This window comes from Pelodiscus sinensis, chromosome 3 (assembly GCF_052426305.1).
Source record: "Pelodiscus sinensis isolate ZL-2025 chromosome 3, ASM5242630v1, whole genome shotgun sequence".
NCBI classification, from domain to species: Eukaryota; Metazoa; Chordata; order Testudines; family Trionychidae; genus Pelodiscus; species Pelodiscus sinensis.
The window spans coordinates 173,483,381-173,503,423 of record NC_143054.1 but is presented as its reverse complement, the minus strand read 5'-3'; the positions used below and the strand labels follow the sequence as shown (position 1 = coordinate 173,503,423).

The 20,043-nt window shown below is 42.4% G+C and overlaps 1 protein-coding gene across 7 annotated transcripts in view; it reads right to left on the bottom strand.

Moving 5' to 3' along the window:
• The window catches only part of TRERF1 (transcriptional regulating factor 1), a 138,430-nt gene that overhangs the window by 47,618 nt on the left and 70,769 nt on the right, over positions 1–20,043 (bottom strand). The window lies entirely within an intron of this gene.

Here is a 20,043-nt window from a genome sequence, read left to right as displayed (position 1 = left end):
ATTTGAATTCCAGAGCAATATATTAGTTTAAAAATAACTCAGCATTAAAACTGTGAGCAGGGAGGCTGGGGAACAGTACTGTATTCCAGTCAGGTCTCCGTTTCTATGACGTTAGTGGAGAACTGACAAAAGATGGTTGGACAGAAGTTGAATCAAGCAACCATACCCATTAAGCTGGGGTGGGCAATAATTTTTGACCAGGGGCCACTTCAGAAATTTTTGATGTAGCCCCGGGGGCTTCAGGTAGAAGGGGCGGGGCCAGGACACTTCTAAGCACTGCACACTCCTTGCAAGGAGGGGGGAGAATTCGCATGCTCTGCCCACCCGCAGGCCAATCAGGGCTTGGGGATGGGGGGCGGGGAGAAATTGCATGAAGTCTCCTCCCACCCTGCAAGGAGCTCAGCACTTGAAGTCAACCATCAGCTGCGCTCCCTTGCAGGGCAGGGACAGGGACAAGGAGAGAGAGACTTCACGTGCTCCCCCTCCCCAGGGCCTGATTGACCTGGGGGCAGCAGGGAGGAGCACGCAAAGTCTCCTCTCACTGCCAGGGGCACGGGTACCTAGAGGGACCCGCCAATTGTTCAGAACAGATGGTGGTTCTCTCTAGGGGGAGGGGTGGGAATTTGTGCACTCCCACACCCCCAGACTAATCAGGGTCTGTGGGTGGGGAAGCATGGAAGTGTCCTTGCCCCGCCCCTTCTACCAGAGGCTCTGCCCCTTCCGGGGCAGCCCAGGACCACTTCAAAATTTATCAAGTGGCCCTTGGTCAAAAATTATTGCCCACCACTGGCTTAAACCCAAGGGCTCAGGCTAGGGCTCTGTGTGGCAGAGCTTGTGCTCTCTCTAGCTTTGGTCCCCACCAAGCCTAACACCAGCCCTGGAGACCTCATTAAAATGGGGTGGCTATCCACTTTGGAGTTCTGATCCCCAGTTTGAAAACTGCCATTCTAGAATATTTTGAATAAGTAGGCTTAGAAGGATATTCAATTTTTATTTGCAAATGTAAGTTAATGTCAATTTCACCCTATACACAAACTGACAAAACTATTTCTATTGATGATAATTTACGATAGGCAACACAAGAAAAATGCAGCTGAAGAATTTGAGTTTGTTATGAGGCTGTGTCATGTTGACAGTTTGTCTTTTAACTGTTAAATCTTTTCTTGCTTGTTTCCTGTCATTAAATAATTATTGTCTTACTTCCCTACAATTTCCTGCAACTGTAAAAATGTATATGGATAAAACTGAAAAAAAGCTTACGCACCATATTTTTACATAAGTTTTTTCCTGCCCTACGAGGAGTGCCTAAGGCAGGAGGGAGCGTGCAATTGGCCTGCGGGAAGGAGAAGTACGTGAAGTCTCCTCCTACCTTGTGAGGGATGTGGCACTTCTAAGATCTCATGCTCCTTGCAGGACGGAGGCAGAGTGGGAGAAGACTTTGCGCACTCCCACCCCACCCCAAGTCCTGATTGGCCTGGGGTTAGGGAGAGTGACAGGGCCTCTGCGGGCCAGATCATCTTGCTTGGTGTGCCGGATCCAACTTGCCAAGGCCCTTTTGCCCACCCCTGCATTAAACCATAGAGTTAGGAAAGTAAAATAAAGACCTAAAATGCCCCAATGTGCTGCATGGCTCTCAATCAAAATGTAATCAGATCCTATGTGTTATGTACCATATTTTGCACCTCATTTCAGGCTTGTCAGCAGTCATATTAATCAAATGTCTACACTGTTTTATAGATGTGATTTCTCATAATTAGGAATTATTATGAAAGAGAGGACTGGAACACACTATCCAATTCCATGCTTTCGAAGACAGATTTTAAAAAAGGGCCTCCATGCTGGACAGGATCTGCAGGATTAATCTGGTATTCTTATTTAATTTCACTGACAAGCACTAGAGTTTTAAAGATTGTAAATTCTTTGGCGCAGAGACTTTCTGTATTTTGCCTTGTATAATGATAAACATACTATCATCATTTAAGAAACAATAAAAATAAGTTAAGACTTCTCTCAGTAATCCAAACAATATTTGTACAAAACATATATCAATAAGTTGCTGTATATAGAAGAAGTTGTGTGTAAAAGGTGCTTCCTTGCACTATATTGTCCCTAAACTAGAAATACTTCACTAATGTGTCTTGTTCATACTTCAGTACCCTTCAGTCCAACAGAAGGAGATAGTGTTCTTGTTTCTGGTATTGGAATATGAAGCTTTTATCTGTATAATAAGATTCCAGAATTGTCACCATGTTTTATTCTGAAGTTCAGAATGGCTAGAGTCAATGCGAAGCAATGGAAACAGCTAAAACAGGGTTGAAAGCTGCGTAAAATATTACGGCGCTCACAGCTGTTCAAAAGACAACTAGTTGCCACTTTTCTGAATGGCATGGAGGGAGGTGGGGCAGGCCCGGAGCCTGCCTGAGGTGAGGTAAGGCTCCCCTTTCCTCCCGCCCCCCCCCCCCCCCCCCCGCTGCATCTGCAAGCTGGATCCTGCGGTTTGGCGGGCCGTATTCGGCCCTCAGACTGTATTTTGCCCAGCCCTGCCTTAGCAATTCACAGATTTATTAGGGCATACGCTTTTGTGGGTAAAATTCAATGTATTTCCACATCAGCTTCTATGAAAGACCCACATATATATTAAACTATGAAAGAAAGAAGTTCCTTATCAAGTGTAGGACCAGTATTAATGAGGCTAATCAAGTCAGGGTAGATGTGGTTCTCCCTACCTCTCTAATTTCCACCCAATTCATCTGATGAAGTGGGTTTTACCCACAAAAGCTTATGCCTTATTAAATCTGTTAGTCTCTGTGGGTATGTCTAGACTACTTGCCTCTGCCGAGAGAGGCATGTAAATTAGACCACCCGACATAATCAATGAAGCAGAGATTTAAATATCCCTGGCTTCATTAAAATAAAAGTGGCAGCTGCGCTGTGCCGGCTCAGCTGATGACCAACACAGCGTGGCAGTCAAGATGAGGATCGGTCCACAGGGGAAGCCTTTGTTGACCGCTCCCTTATGCCTCGTGAAACGAGGTTTACAGGAGCAGTCGACAAAGGCTTCTCCTGTCGACCAATCTATGTCTTGACTCACACGCTGTGCTGATGATCAGCTGAGCTGGCACAGCGAGGTGGCCATTTTTATTTTAATGAAGCCAGGGATACTTAAATCCCAGCTTCATTGACTATGTTGGGTAGCCTATTTTACATGCCTCTGTTCACAGAGGCATGTAGTCTAGACAGACCCTAAGGTGCCACAGGACTCCTCCTTGTCATTTCAATACTATATATTTCCTGACCATTAAAATGGGAAACAGATTTCTTTCTGTCCTTAATAGTCCTTCATGATGGCTGTTAGAACTGGGTCCTGTGCAACACACCATCTAAAGGTTTAGATCTCAACACAAAATGATATAAAAGCATTAAATCCTAATTCTGGAGAATCACAAAAACATAAGCTGCTGTAGTAACTCCAGAAATGAAGAGAGGCTGGAGGGGAAGCAAAATGGCTAGTGGATTAATCCAGTTTTAAAATGTGGGTATCGTGAAATCTACTCGTTCTTTAAAATTCAAGTTTTAAATTATGTAAATGTTCAGGAGTTTCACAAACCCTTAAAATATTGTGTGTTCCTTTAAAGAAGAGCTCCCTGTTCCAGTTTAGTATGAAAGGCTGCTGTATTCTCGTGTGGCTCCTGATATAAGTGGTTCCTGTTTTCACTCTTATGAGGAACGAGAGCATTCTAAATTTACAAATTATTGGATCTGATGGGGGAACAGAATGTAACATTTTTTTTCATTTAAATTTATTTCTGAAAAAAATAACTGATCATCATCTTTGGATATCTGCTAAAGAAAAAAATATATGGGGAGAGTTCCTTCTTCTTTTGCTGAATAATAAAATGTTGTCCAGCCAGTTAATTTAAGCTTTTCATTGACTTACCAATGTTCTTGTAATGCAAGAGAAAGAGGTTAATTTCTAATTAAGATCATTAACTCAATGTAGTGCAAAAGGGACAGAGTTCCTTCATTCCAAAAGAAATTGAGGTCACTTCTGTGACTCTCCCATTTGTCGTCTTTGTTAAATCACTTTATTACCTTAATACGTCAAATAATTCTAAGCACTGCAAGTGAACCCTTTATTGCATTAGTCATACCCTGGGTGAAGATGAAATTAAAGGATTGCTTCAAAATGCTGATGCAAAAGATCCTTACTACAGCCTTAGAGAAGGGGCTTGAGTGGCATGTCCCCAACTGTTGAAGAACCAGACAGGATTTAATAAATGGATGGTTTTTAATATTTTTCACTGTGCTGCTGCACATCTGATCAATGATGAAGTGATATTTGAACTCTCTTGGTACGTGTGGGGGGGGGGGGGTGTATAAAATGTTTATGTAAACAGTTTTGTAGCCCTTTCTATTGAGACCATTAAGATGCCAGGACTGTGCCATAAATCTGCCTCCTATAAGATATGTACTTTGTAGGGGAATTGATCAGGGTTGCCCTCAGGCTTATCTTTTATTTACTATTATTACTGAAATTCTAATTTTTAAAGAAATGATTTGCTAAACTATAGCATTGCAAGTTTCTCTGGGAAGGCAGGCTATATTTTGCCTACCCTTTTTGAGTCCGGCATAGTATAAGCTGCCTTTACTTCTGCTAACAGTTTTGTGTGTCTTTTCACTTTCAAATGCCACCAGTTAGTATCCTGCCTTTAGCTGTGGCCAATACTTACTTTAAGTGTAAGGCAAATATCCCTAATGCATTTCGCCAACTGGGCAATACTCACTTTCCTTCTTGAACTCTGCAGATAATCTGAATATGCCTGAAGCCTGAGCACTGATTGCCTTTTTCTTAGCTTTTAGTAAGGATGTTAAATTTAGATCAATCAACTAATCGAATAGTCGATGTAATTTGCATCGACTATTCGATTAGTCATAAGGGCACCTTCGCCACTGAAATGTAACAAGAGGCCTGCTGGCTTTTGCTGCATTTCAAAGGTGGTAGCGCTGCATGGAGCATGGCCAGGAGGGGACTCAAGCAGTCCCCTGCTGGCCCCACTCTTGAAATGTACAAGAGGTCCCCCCCGTTCTCCAGGTGCTTTGCTTTTGAAATGTAGCAAGAGCCCTGCTCCTGCCCCTTCTCCCCACCGAGACGGTGCTGGTGTGAAACTGGCTTTTAAGCCACCCCCCAAGACCGGATTCTGCTCCCCCTCTTGCAGCTTTTCTCTGATAGAGGCAGCAAGGCGGGGGAGTGACTAGTTATGTCACTAGCCGACTAGTTGCTTACATCCCTAGCTTCTACAACTACATATGCCATTCAAGGGTAATATTAAATTATAATTTTAATATTAAACATTTATATTGTTTGTTGTTATGTATTCCTTATTATTGTACTTGAAATATCTTAGGATCTTTCAAGATACACAATATGGAAAGGCCCTATTCTGAGGAAATCCATCCAGGGTATAGACAGGTTTAAAAAAAAAAAAAAAAAAAAAAAAAAAAAGATTAGGAGGAAATGGGGAAACAAAACATATGGGAGTATGGATTGGATAAATGGATTGTAAGGTGGACAGAAAGCTGGCTAGACTGTCAGGCCCAACAGGCAGCGATCAACAAACAGCTCAATGTGAGGTTGGCGGTCAGTTTCTAGCGGAGTGCCCTAAGGATCGGTTCTAGGACTGGTTTGCAGATGACACTAAGCAAAGGGGAGAGGTAAATACGCTGGAGGGCACGGATAGGGTCCAGAGTGTCCTAGACAGATTAGGGGATTGGGCCAAAAGAAATCTGATGAGGTTCAACAAGGACAAGTGTAGAGTCCTGCACTTGGGACGGAAGAATCCCAAGCATTGTTACAGGCTGGGGACCGAATGGCTAAGTAGCAGTTCTTCAGAAAAGGACCTGAGGATTACAGTGGATGAGAAGCTGGATATGAGTCAACAGTGAGCCCTTGTAGCCAAGAAGACTAATGGCATATTAGGTTGCATTAGGAGGATCACTGCTAGCAGATCTAGAAATGAGATTATTCCCCTTTATTCTGCTCTGGTGAGACCCCATCTGGAGTATTGTGTCCCGTTCTGGGCTCCCCACTATAGAAAGGACGTGGATGCATTGGAGAGGGTCCAGCGGAGGGCGACCAAAATGACTGAGGCTGGAGCACATGCCTTAGGAGGAGAGAGTGAGGGATTTGGATTTGTTTAGTCTGTAGAAGAGAAGAGTGAGGGGGGATTTGATAGCAGCCTTCAACTTCCTGAAGGGAGATTCTAAAGACGATGGAAAAAGGCTGATCCCAATAGTGATGGATGGCAGAACAAGGAGCAATGATCTCAAGTTACAGTGAAGGAAGTCTAGGTTGGAAATTAGGAAAAACAACTTCACCAGGAGGGTGGTGAAGTACTGGATTGGGTTACCTAGGGAGATGGTGGAATCTCCATCCCTAGAGGTTTTTAAGTCTTGGATTGACAAAGCCCTGCCTGGGTTGATTAAGTTGGGATTGGTCCTGCCTTGGGCAGGGAGTTGGACTTGATGAGCTCCTGAGGTCTCTTCCAGCTCTATGATTATTAGGGCAGTCAAGTGATTTAACAATAGATTGTAATTAATTATGTTAATTAATAACAGAATACCATTTATTTAAATATTCTGGGATGTTTTCTACATTTTCAAATATACTGAAACTCTCTGAACCTCTCCTGTACCCTTGTCCCATGTCACAACCCCCTCCCAGACTCTACACAGCCTCCTACATTTGTTCAGATCAGAATCCTCTCCTGCACCCATACACCCCTCCCAGATGCTGCATCCAGTCTTGGACCCCAATCTCCTGCCGCTCCTTTATCCAGACACCCTTGCAGACCCCAGATTCTTTCCTGCACCCAAATCCACTACCCTAAGCTTCCTTTCTGCACCCAGCCTCCATCTCAGATCCCACGCTTCTTCCATTAATATTATAGAATAGTGTTGCCCTGGACCACTTTCCACATTCTTGGAGTGGCCTCCATCAAAAATTATTGCCCACCCTGGTCCATGCTGATGATGGGTTCTACTAGACAGTGATCCAAAATAGAGTGAAACAACAAATGTTCATTTTCATCATCTGAGTCAGATGCCACCAGCAGAGAATTGGTTTTCTTTTATGGGGTGTGGCTTCTGTTGTTTTTGCATCAGCGTGTTGCTCTTTCAAGATTTCTGAAAGTAAGTACTACACCTCATCCCTCTTAGATTTTGGGTGGCACTTCAGATTAAAATTTGGGTTGAATGCTATAGCTATCTATAGAAATCTTACACTGGTACTTTCTTTTCATTTTGTCAGTCTGTAGTGTAAGTGTTCTTTAAAAGAACAACATGTGCTGGGTAATCATCCGAGATTGCTGTAACATGAAATATATGGCAGAATGCGATTAACCAGAAACGAAAACATACAATTCTCTCCCAAGAAGTTCAGTCACAAATTTAATTAAAAGATTAATTTAACAAGCATCAGCACAGAAGCATGTCCTCTGGAATGGTGACCAAAGCATGAAGTGGCATACAAATGTTTAGCATATATGGCACATAAATACCATGCCAGCTATAAAATTGCAAACATATATTTTCACTTTCAGATAATATTGTAAAGAAGCAGGCAGCAGCATTTCCGGTAAATGTAAACAAACTTGTTTATCTTAGCGATTGGCTGAACAAGAAGCAGAATTGAGTGGACTTAGAGGCTCTAAAGTTTTATGTTGTTTTGATTTTGGATGCAGTTATGTAACAAAAAAAAGCTACATCTGTAAGTTACACTTTCATGGTAAGAAGATTGAACTACAGTACTTGTATGAAGTCAATTGAAAAATACTATTTCTTTTATCATTTTTACAGTGCAAATATTTGTAATAAAAATAATATGAAGTGAGCTCTGTATACTTTATATTGTGTTGTAATTAAAATCAATATATTTGAAAATGTAGAAAAGCATCCAAAATATTTAATACATTTCAATTTCTTTTCACAATTTTTTAATCGATTCTTTTTTTTAGTCATGTGAGTTCACTGTGATTAATCAATAGCTCTAACAATTACATTTTCAAAAGTGACTAGTAATTCTGGATGATTCACTTGAAACCACTTAAAGGAGACTGATTTTCACAGAGCGCTTACTCAGAACTTTCTGAAAATGGATGCCCAAAACTTAGGTACACAAAAACCACTAATCACTTTTGAAGATTTGTACCACAATTCCTGCCCTGCCCCACTTTTTTACTTTTAACTCAGTCAGTGTACATATCGTCTTGATTTACAGTGGGTAGTGCAACAAATGTTGGTCTTCAAAATGGATCAGCTGTAGTGAGAATATGGCCATTGTACCTATATTACTGGGATACATAAAAAGCTTTTAGATTCAGGTGACAAATAGCTTTTAGATCCAGGTGACAAAAGTAAACATTTTCCAAAATAAAGGATACAAGGACAGATGCAGCCATTCAGAGAAAGTCAAAATGTAATGAACATCTGTGACAAGGCTACTGGCCTAACAAGGATTAAACTCAGACCTGGGAAACAGCTGAGACTAGGGAACCAGCAATGCATCAGCCAATTAGGGTCCAGCTAAGGGCTGTATAAGGCTCCTGGAGGGGAGAAGAAACTCTCACTCTGGCTCCAGCTGTGGAGCAGGGACCTGGCTCCTAAGAAAGCTAGAGGCTTCCCGAGACATAGCAATGCTGGGGAAAGGCAGGCAGAGCTAGGGAGCTCTGGCTTGACCTCACTCCTAAGTTGCATGGCCTGAGGCAAGGCCTTAGGGCTGCAGGGAGGCAGCCAGGGCAGTAGCAAGCAATAGTCCCCCCGCCTTGCTTATGATGAATAGCCATTTCAGACTGTAGTTTACACCCTTAGGTAAGGGGCTAGAGGACAACTGACAGTAGGGTCATTGAGGCAAAGTGGGTACAAGGAGTTGGGGATTCCCGGAGTGTGGGAGGCACTGCAGCAGGGAAGTACCCAGCGAGAAGGGTGCTGCAGTTTGGGAGGGACATGGGTCCTAATGTAAGGTGGCAGAGCCCATTAACAGGCAACAGCAGGTGTGACACCAGCCAAAAGAAGGTACTCCAGCATTGATTGGAGCTAATTCCTGGAGTGACCAGCAGGAGGCACCATGACAGTGAATTGCACCGTGTTACAGCATCATTAAAGAGTTTATAAAACTGCTTTCACCCAAGGACCTCTTAATTGTCAACTGTCAGAGGGGACGGAGTACATAAGGGTTACAGGGATACCCTAAGTCTGGGATTTGCATTCTAGTTCACCAAAGAACATTATGTAAGTATTCTGTTGAAACTAGGGATGTGAATGGTTAACCGGTAAACCTCACCCTTAATGGGTGAGGCTTACCAGTTCCGGTGGCAGCCCGGTGGCAGCAGGCCTGAACAGAGGAGTGATACAGCCCAGACAAAGCAACCCATGGCGGCAAGAGGATGGGGCTTGCTCCAGCCCAGCCATGGTAAGCGATACCTTATTAGACAAGACAATTTGGAAGTTAAACTTAAGTTCTTGAATATGTGGTATGATTTTATTTTATATATAACCTTTTCTATTAACCCTTCCTGCTTCTTCACTAAATCACTATTCTTTGTTAAATAAACCTATCATTGTTTTCACTATAAAGATATCTAAGTACGGAATATTCAATGAAGTGGTTATTCCACAGTGTAGCTAATACGCTGTGGTGAACTGTTCCTGTGGTAATTCTCTGAGCATCCAGTGCGTAAGAGGCTGGACACTGCAGTGGGATGTTTGGAAGACTCAGGGGCTGGAACGTGCCTATTATTAACCTGCAGAAGTAGGACAGAAGAGCGTGTGTAGGTGGAGAGGGAAGTGCCTATGCTGTTTGTGGCTGATGTTTTCAGGGAACTGACCCCTGGCAGCCAGATACTAAGTTCCCACGCACTATGGGCAGGTTGTAGAGAGGTACCTCATAACCCTGGGTACCGGCACATCCACCAAGTAGAAATTGGATATATGAAGCTACACTACTTGGCTTCTAAGTATTTATGAGATTAGTAGTGCTGTTTTGCTCATTTCTGTGCAACATTTCATACTGCCTTTACTCTGCGATTTCAAAATGATATTTCTACAGACAAAAAAAAAAAAAAAAAGACGGTTACTTACCTTGTAACTGTTGTTCTTCGAGATGTGTTGCTTATGTCCATTCCAGTAGGTGTGTGCGTGCCGCGTGCACGTCTGCCGGAACTTTTTTTACCCTTAGCAGTACCTGTTGGGCCAGTCAGGGAGCCCCTAGACTGGTGCCGGCATAGCCACGCCTACATGTCCCGGCTGGCCCCAATCCCGCTCAGTTCCCTCTTGCTGGACAATCCAATTATGCAGCAAAAGTTTCTGGTGTGCCACATTCACCCAGGTCAGTTGCACATTAATTAAAGACAGTTCTAAAAATGACAATGGCTGACAGTTTGTTCACTGAAACAGGTGCCCTCTTAAACTCCTGCTGCTGCTTTAGAACTGCTAACAGACTGCACACTACTAAGTTATATTCATAAAATGGAAATGTAACACTTGTGAAATATTCGCAACTTAGTAAACGAAAAATTATTTTTTCTCAATTTAAGTTTTCTGGGTACAACAATGATCCAGCTTTCCCAATCATAAATCTACATCTGTAGTTATGTAACATACTGTTATATACCAAAGCAACAATAGTCTGCAGAACTCTTAAAGATAGACAAAGAGTAAGAAAAGATTGATACAAATTTCTCTGCTCATGCAGAATAAATGTTTGTACACCAGGCTCTATTACAAACTGGTTGTGTCTAGATTGGCCCGTTTTTCCGGAAAATCAGCCACTTTTCCGGAAAAACTTGCCAGCTGTCTACACTGGCCACTTGAATTTCCGCAAAAGCACTGATGATCTCATGTAAGATTGTCAGTGGTTTTGCAGAAATACTATGCTGCTCCCTTTCGGGCACAAGTCCTTCTGTGCAAAACTTTTGCACAAAGGGCCAGTGTAGACAGCTCAGATTTGTTTTCTGCAAAAAAGCCCCAATCGCGAAAATGGCTATCGGGGCTTTTTTTGCGGAAAAGCACGTCTAGATTGGCACGGATGCTTTTCCGCAAAAAGTGCTTTTGTGGAAAAGCGTCCATGCCAATCTAGACGCTCTGTTCTGAAAATGCTTTTAACGGAAAACTTTTCTGTTAAAAGCATTTCCGGAAAATCATGCCAGTCTAGACGTAGCCATTGAGTATCTACCACAAGGTGGGCAAAAGGGCCTCTGAGGGCTGGATCTGGCCCACCAAGCGGGATGATCTGGCCCACAGAGGCCCTGCGGCTCCCCGCTGCCAGGCCAATTAGGGCTTGGGGGTGGGGGAGCGCGCAAAACTTTCTCCCGCCCTGGTAGGACCACACAGTGCTTTGAAGTGCCATGCGCTCCCCCATCTTGCGCTCCCCCATCCCCAAATCTGATTGGCCTGGGAGTGGGAGAAGCGTGTGAGGTTTCCTCCCTCCTACCCTGTGAGAAGCATGCGGCATTTCAAAGTGCCGTACACTCAAGCAGGGAATGGGCAGAGTGAAGGAAGCTTCATGCAGCTCTCCCACCCCCAGGACCTGATTGGCCTGGGGGCAGGAAGCAGCAGGGCTGCCCTTTTGCCCACTCCTGTGGTAGATACTCAGTTTGTAATGGATTGGCCTGGGGGGCGGGGGAGCTGCACAAAGCTTCCTTAACCTGCCTTGGCCCTGCGAGGAGCACTCGGCATTTCAAAGTGCCACATGCTGCTTGTAGGGCGGGAGGAGGCCCTGATTAGCCTGGGGGTGGGAGAGCGTGCGAAGCCTCTTCCCGCCCTGCCAGGAGCATGGGAGCCTAGTGGGAAGGGAGGGGCAAAGGGGCTTCCCCACGCCCAGACCAATCATAGTTTGTGGGCGGGGTAGCCCAGAATCATCCTGGCCTCACCCCCTTACAGTTTAGGCCCCACCCCTTCTGGGGCAGCCCGGGGTCTTAAAATTTTTTTGCCCACCCCAATATACCATCTGCACACAGTACTAAGTTTAGATTATCACAAATACCACTGGCGAAAGATAAAGACTAAATGCAGTAACCTTTTAAAAAATGGTATGCAATGACCAGGAATGCACACACACATATCTGGCAGTCTTCCCACAATTATGATCAACTTCACTGATGGCTGGTTTGGCTTACTGAGTTTTGGAGCATCTTATCTAAATTAAGGCGTCATAAGTCAAGAAAATTTGATCGAGACAGTTCAGCATCACATCCTTATAAATTATTGGAAAAAAAAAAGAGAGAGCAATATATGGTACACAAAAATAATAAAAGATTAAAGTTTCAAAGTCAAGCACTCAGAAGGAAGGAAATATCAGCATTAAGGTTACCTTTGCAAATAAAGTTGCCATTGAGATTGCATGACAAGAGAGAGGTGAAGCAGCCTGTAAAAGATTAACAAATACCCACCTCTCATGTGACTATTGAGGGTTGAGTATAAAAGGAAGATGCTGAATCAAAGGGAAACTATAAGCGAGAAGGGTGTCCTCTGACCAAGACTGTTACTGCTAGGGTATGTTAGAGTAATTTTGCTCATTAGTTTTGGTGGGTTGGTGGATTGATTTTTTGTGCAACTGAGTTGCAGACAATAAAAACAAGCCATAGAGACCTTTACTCTTTTTCCATAACTGTGAACTGGTGGGCAGTTTCATCCATTTGAGAGAAGGGAAACGATCTAATTAGAAGATTTAATGAATGGCAAGAGGGAAACACAGGGGGATAGAGATAAGTAGTCGAATTTAGGATGATTTTTATTATTATTTTTTTGCTAACTAAATTAATTAAGAAATATACATTCACAAGAGAAGTAAGTGTCATTGATCTAATACCTAAAATATTCACTTAGCATTTTCACATTACTGGCTTTGTTATCTGGCTCTTTTGGCACAATACTTTGCATGAAAATAAAGTTAGTTTAAAATTCAAAACAAATATATTCTCTATAATTTTGAGTGTCCACTTGTCTGGGTCATGGCGACCCTGTTTAAAAGAAAAGATGTATAATCTTCCTACAGTCAAACGGATCTGAGCCGACTGGACCTCTAGTCTAGTTTGCCTGACCTATTTAGCTGGTCTTTGGGACATCTTTTGTATTCCATTTATCTTTTTTTCCTCGAGACATTAGAATTTTTTAAAAATCTACCACCTCCCACAACTTCATCAAAACAGGCCTCTAAATAATGTGGCTTTAAACAGTTCCTGTTGGTCTTTTGCAAACATTAAAAGACAAGCTTGCACATCTTTCATCAAAACCAGATAGTATACCTCATTTACACACTGTCTTAGGCCAGTCAACACTACAGGGGAAGGTTGGCTTAAGTTACGCAATTCCAGCTACGTAAAAAACTTACTGTAAACCGAGCTTCACTGACACCCTCACAGCACAAGGTCGATGGGAGAAACGCTCCCGTCAACTTCCCTTACTCCTAGTGAGGAGTAAGAGTTCCAGTATTGATGGAGGCAGCCTCAGTATTCAATTTATTTATTGCCTTAATCATATACCTAATCTCAGCCCAGTAAGATGTCTTCCAAGTCAGAGTCAGACTGCATTTGATGAGGACACCCAATAAATCTGAGTTCTCATTTCAGAATATGTTGACTTCTGAGATTAAGTACTTAGATATGTTTGCTTTATATGAGGTGGGGAATAGGAGGCAAATCAACATTTAGCATTACCTGAATCCATGGGACGCAAATCTGTACCACATACAACATCAATTTTCACATCAGATTTGCATGCCAGCTGATGAGATTCATAGAAAAGAGAATGTTATTTAAATAATAAGTAAGCACCCAGTTCTCAGATTTGATATCTAATTTTAATCACATGTTCCGGGAAAGAAAAGAGATAATGAAACATTATTGGCTTTTCTCCTTACATTCTTCATTCATGTGGTTGTGCCTGGCTGGAAATAGGTGACAATGAATAGCCAACAAGCACACTCTTTCTTAATTAGTGCCACCATTTTAAGTACACAGCAAACAGTGTAATTTCTAATAGGCCCCCTTACTTCACAGAGCCGACATGAGGAGGGCAAGTGCTCTGAGTAAAATGAATAAAACTAAACAGCAAGTAGAAACAACTGCAACAGAAATGAGAGGGAAGGCAATGCTAGGCTTTCTGCTGCAGAGACTGAGCAATTCTAGATTTCCCTGGAACACCAATATAATGCAGTCACACTGGAGCCACCACAGTTGCAAATGTTTCTGCAGAAAAGTGGAGAAATACTACATTCCAAGTATCATAATACATAATAGCTAGGGTTGCCAGATGGTTTAATTAAAAATACCAAACACATATCCCCCCCTGCATTAAAAAAAAAAAAAACCACACACACACACACACACACCCCGGGGGAAAAATTTTGTTGAGAAAAAAAGGGGGGGGCCTCAAGACCAAAGTTGTTGGGGGGAAGGAAAAAAAGGACCCCAAGAGTTATTAAGCAAACAAACAAACAAATAAATAAATAAATTATAAAACAGCACAGCCCCTTTAAGAAAAGCCTTTGAAGCTTTTTGCTGGCAGCCATCTGGTTTTCCTGATGGAGCCAGAACACAGCTTCCCTGTGGAACCAGGTAAGGTGGGAGGTCTGGGGGAGCCTGGGGCAGAGCTCGGAGGCTGGGCCCAGTTGCCGAGTGTGTCGTAGGGTTGCCAGGTGCCCAGTATTTTTGCCTCCTGGCAGGGGGGAAAAAAAAAATCAGAAAATACCAGACATTTTAGGTGTCCAGTATTTTCTGAATTTTTTTACCGCACAGAAGGTGAAAATACCGCACTGTCTGGGTCAATACTGGACATCTGGCAACCTTAATAATAGCAGAAGTATAAATCTGTGGGAACCACTCTCTAACCTTTACTATAAAACCAGAGCTGACTCCAGGTAAAGGCTGGTATTGCCTCTGAATTAGGCATGTAAAATCCCATTTAATTGGCTAATCAATTAAATGTATGTTTAACTGAACAACTGATTAAAGGGGAGCAAACAGGGACGATGTTCCAGCCCAGCTGGAATGGCCGCCCCACCTACCATTGAACTGAAAGGCCCCCCCTACCCTTCCCTCAAGCAGGGGCTCTTCCAGCACACCCAGAGAAGCCCGTGTTTATCGTCGCCCTCCTCCCCCCGACTGTGGGGTGCTTAAGCCTGCAGCAGGCAGGGGCTACACTGGAGCAGCTATTATGTGTGGTGGACCCTCCATAAGACTGGAGCAGCCCCCTTCCCACTGCAGGCAGAACCAGTTAACCTTAACTTGTAAAATCTTCACATCCCTACTCTGAATGGAGACAATTGAACAATAAAAGCTACAGAGATGGATAAGTATTTCATTTCTTTACTAGTGTCAAACAGTCATACATTACTATCTCTTCTTGGAAGCTCCATTTTTGACTCAGGACCAAATCCTGCATTCTTTACAACAGCAAAACTCCACCACTAAGTTCCAGAATTTGCTCTCTGTAGAGTGCTTTAGAACGGCTATAATCAGCAGGTGGTCAGAAAATCCATACAAATTATTCATTGAATATTTGCATGAAAAATTAATATAATGCTCTTGAATAGAAAATTGCAGTGAAAAACATGCTCTTTTAAACAAATACAGATTACATGTAGCTTGAAATTCCAGTAAGCACCAAGCGCACTATGGTATTTAAAAATGAACTCATGTTTAAAAATAAGTTTAATGTGGGTTTCTTCAGGCACTGAATATTTTTACTATCTCAGAATTACAACAACAAAAAAATAACCAAGGAAAATTTTCTTCTCATCTGTGAATTTTCCTTCTAACACTCTTCATGTTAGCCAGTCTGTCCTATAGGGTCTGTCCCCTCTCCAAAGTGGCTGGAGGCAAAGCAAAGATTGACAACCAGCCTGGAGCCAGGACTGTCCCTCACCAGAAAACCTCAGAACATAAAACTCAATATATACACATCCAATTTTTAAAAGGTTTTTAGGCTCTTAAGAACCACTGTTAAAACAGGATTTAGGCTCCTACTATAGCCTAAAACTCTCTCTCAAAAAAAAAATCAGACTTAGGTACTGCAACGCTGACAGCAGTAATGCCTAGATATCTTTAAAGAAATCTGGTTCTTTATCATCATACAAAATGCATGGATGAGACTCCATAGACACTGGTCCAAGTTCCAACATCTGAGGGGACTGCCATTTTGAGGGATAAAGTAGGTTGAAATTGTTCAGTGGTTCAAATAGTTATCTGATTAAGGCATCTAGCACCAAATTCATACTCCAAAAATCTGTGCATACTGTTGCCAAGGAATCTGTTGAAGAGATCATGATTCTGAATTGTAATGAACCAAAACAAATTTTTCATCAGGACACTAAATATGTCTCAATCTTTGAGACCATTTGATTACCCATCCTGTGGAAACTCAATACATCCTTTATCTTAGCATTTTGGTATTAATCCATCTCTTGTTGCACCAGTATCAGAAATTAGTCCAACGGATCCCACATATCTTGGTGGTAGATGCTTTTCAGAATACCAAAAGCATACCCCAAAATTCTCTCAGAATATCCCCGCGAGTTCACTTCTCCCCTTTCAGCTTTCACAATGCTAATTTTAGCAAATCCAGATGTTGGTAGTGGATCAGTTCCTGGCTTGGAATTCCTTCTGAGATTTTCATTTCAGAGACGGTTCCAGCTGTAACCTCATCAAGTTCAAGAATCATGGTCTCTGAGGCCAGCATAAGGCCATAGAGATAACTGGACCATTCCTTTAGGCTACGTCTACACTGTGCATTGTTCCACAAGAAGATACGCAAATGAGGCACAGCAAAGAATATCACAGTGCCTCACTTGCATACCTAATGAGCCGCCGTTTTTGTGAAAGGGGCTTTTGCGCAAGAAGGAGCTGTCTACACTGCTCCTTCTTGTACATAAAAACCCTCTTGTGCAGGAGCCGCTCTTCCTCAAAATAAGCGGCAGAACGGCTCCTGCGCAAAAGAGGTTTTCTGCGCAAGAAGGAGCAGTCTAGACAGCTCCTTCTTGCGCAAAAGCCCCTTGCACAAAAATGGCGGCTCATTAGATATGCAAATCTTCTTGTGCAACAATGCACAGTGTAGATGTAGCCCAACATTTTTCTTCCTTTTCAGAAGAGGAAAGGCATAAAGTAGGCTTTGTGGTCACTTCTGATATAGAGCATCAACTGACTGACTTTGCTTTGGGCTCTCATCTCTTTGTGAAGAACTTCACTGTCTTTCTATTATTCCCCCAAGGCAAAGGAATGTCTGTCCAACAATTTTTTTTAAGAGCTCCACTTCTTTTTCTCTTTCCCTGACTTTAACAACAATCCTCCATCTCCCCATTTTGGGGAGAAAACCTGCAATGAGATCGGAGAACATTTGATCCTGAGTTTTTCATTTCTTCTGACTCAAGTTAGCCAACCATTCAGATGTTGATACAAGCCCTGTCTTTCAGGATCTTGCCCTGAAGGCATTATGACTATGGTAGCAAGGACTCCCCACCCAAAATTTCACCACAAGCCATTATTGCTTGTATTCTGGAGAGGCTACAATAGCACTTTTATATGCACTCTGATCTTCTCTCCCTGAGATTCTTCCCAGTCTTGATAGGGTTGCTAGGTGTCCGGTTTTGAACCAGACAGTCCAGTATTTGAGCTTTCTGTTCAGAAAACAAATTGAGAAAATATAAATGTCCAGTATTTTCTAAATACAATGTAATGTAGATTGTGAGGTAATTTCAAGTATGTCCAGTATTTTTGTTGAAACCATCTGGCAACCCTATTTGTTAGGCCTTTGAAACACTTATAGTGTTGGAAGGGATAATAGGGGACCTCTGAGGGTGAGCTGAGTCGTAATCTCTTCTATATCCCCTAGTCCTGACTCTCAATAACATTAAGCTGAGACAGGCGACCAGGAGACAGAAAACAACATTATTCGAAAAGGCAAATGAAGACCAGCAAGATACTCTGACATTATTTACCAAGATAGTGCCTCCAGAAATGCTGCTGGAGTGAAAGTGAACTGCAAAGCTATACCAGCAGCTAACCTACATAATATCCAGACCAAAACTGAGCAATTTTTCAATCTTAGATTCTGCTTCTGCCTGCTCCTCCTCCCCTGCTCTGCTGCCTCTGTTTCAGAGGCAGCAGTGCAGGGCAATAGGCAGCTCTGCGGGAGCCAATGCTCGCACCTGCCTTCCGCCACATGCTGCTGACTCTATGGGAAGCAGCGGGAGGAGGGGAGCAGCTCCATGGGAGCCAGCTCCCCATGTGCATCAGCTCCCATCTCCTTGTGCTGCTGCGTGTAACTGTGGGGGTTAACCAATGAGACCAGGCTAATCGGTTAACAATATATTTGGGTACACATACATGTTGCTACAGCAGACATTACAAATAACAATACAGAAGCAAATGTAATCAACTGGATTCTGATTCTTTGGGCAGTCCCAAACCAGTAGTGCTGAAACAATGTATATAGTGGGAGTGCTGAGAGCCATCCAGCTAAACTGTAAACCCTGTATATGATGGAAACCCTGTATATGATGGAAACCCCAAGCACCTAAGCTTGAAACCTACATCACAGGACATACTCATTCTCAGCACCTCCTTCCTCCTGAAGGAAAGTTACTTTAGGCTACAGAATCTTCATCTTCAAAAGACAGAGTTGGACTGAAAATAGGACATTCCATTACAGCATAAAATTAAAACGGTTACTGGGGGTAGCATTGTCAATTTTTCTTTGTCTGGTCAAAAAATAATCTATTTTAAATAATATCAGTTTGCCTGCATTTTAGCATTTTACAATATTGCTCGGGTTCCCCGATTATGTCTTTATTCCTATTTTTAGGTGGGTCTGGCTCTGACTTACTGTTTGCACAGTTCTAAAAACTGCTCATATGTGGTTCATGGCACTTTTTATAGCAAAAGCAGTGCACGGGCGCACTAGATAATATCAGCAACAGACAGGCCTGGGAGCCCTAACAAACATGAAAAAGAGGCCTGCAAAGTCACTGGTGAGTAGCTATTCCAAGGTAACTGTACTTGGGAACAAAAGAAAATTTTACATTATATATTTAAAAATAAGCAAGCCTTTAATTATAATAAAGATATAAAACTGCTCTGTGGTCCATCTGTATTTGAATTAGAAACCACTTTATTTACAGCTCTCACATCACAGGTCTTCAGTTCATTGTCTACATTGCTCACGATGAAATTCCCACTCAAATGAATAAAAGGTAATCTTTGAACAATTTGTGACCCTACATAATTAGAGAGGAAACAAGTTATAGTAACTATTCATTTGTATTGTTAATTTTAAATGTATTTAATGTTGTGACTCATCAACTTAGATATGGCCCCATTACAAGTTCTTCCTTTGTACTAAATGTATCTGACATGCCTCCTTTATAAATACAAAAGTATTTATCTCATGATCTAGACACGTCGTATGTAAATTAAAAATACAATCATACAAAAGATAAAACCAGCAGTTTTTCCACACCCTCAAAACCAGAAAATGACTAATCAGAGAGTGAACAAACAAACAAACAGATATACCGCTTTCTCCACAAGTGCTAATTTCACACCAGAGGGAAAAACAGTTCCCAAACTGAGGGCCTTTCAAACAAAAAACTTGACGAGCAACTTTTAAACTGAAAGAACCCCAGGCTGAGCACCTCCACTGACCACAGCTACAGAGGGAAGAAATCATTCCAACAGGCAGGTCGCAGGCAGCTACATCTTTTATCAAACAAAATCAATGTTGTAATTCACTCTGAACCCAAAAGGCCCCCAAAGTTGGGTGATGGAGCACTGGTGTTACATTCCCTGAGACAGGCCTCTTAACAAGAGTGTAGTATTTGCCACCAACTTCAATGTTGGGGTTCATGTAAACTGTAGCCTCACCAACAGCTCACTGCAGCTCTCCAGTCCTATGGTGACACAGGAATGGATTATACTAGCAAGATTTGCACAAAGAAATCAAATTAAAAACCTGACAGTTTTCCTACTAGACCATCTTGAAACAACAGCATTCCTT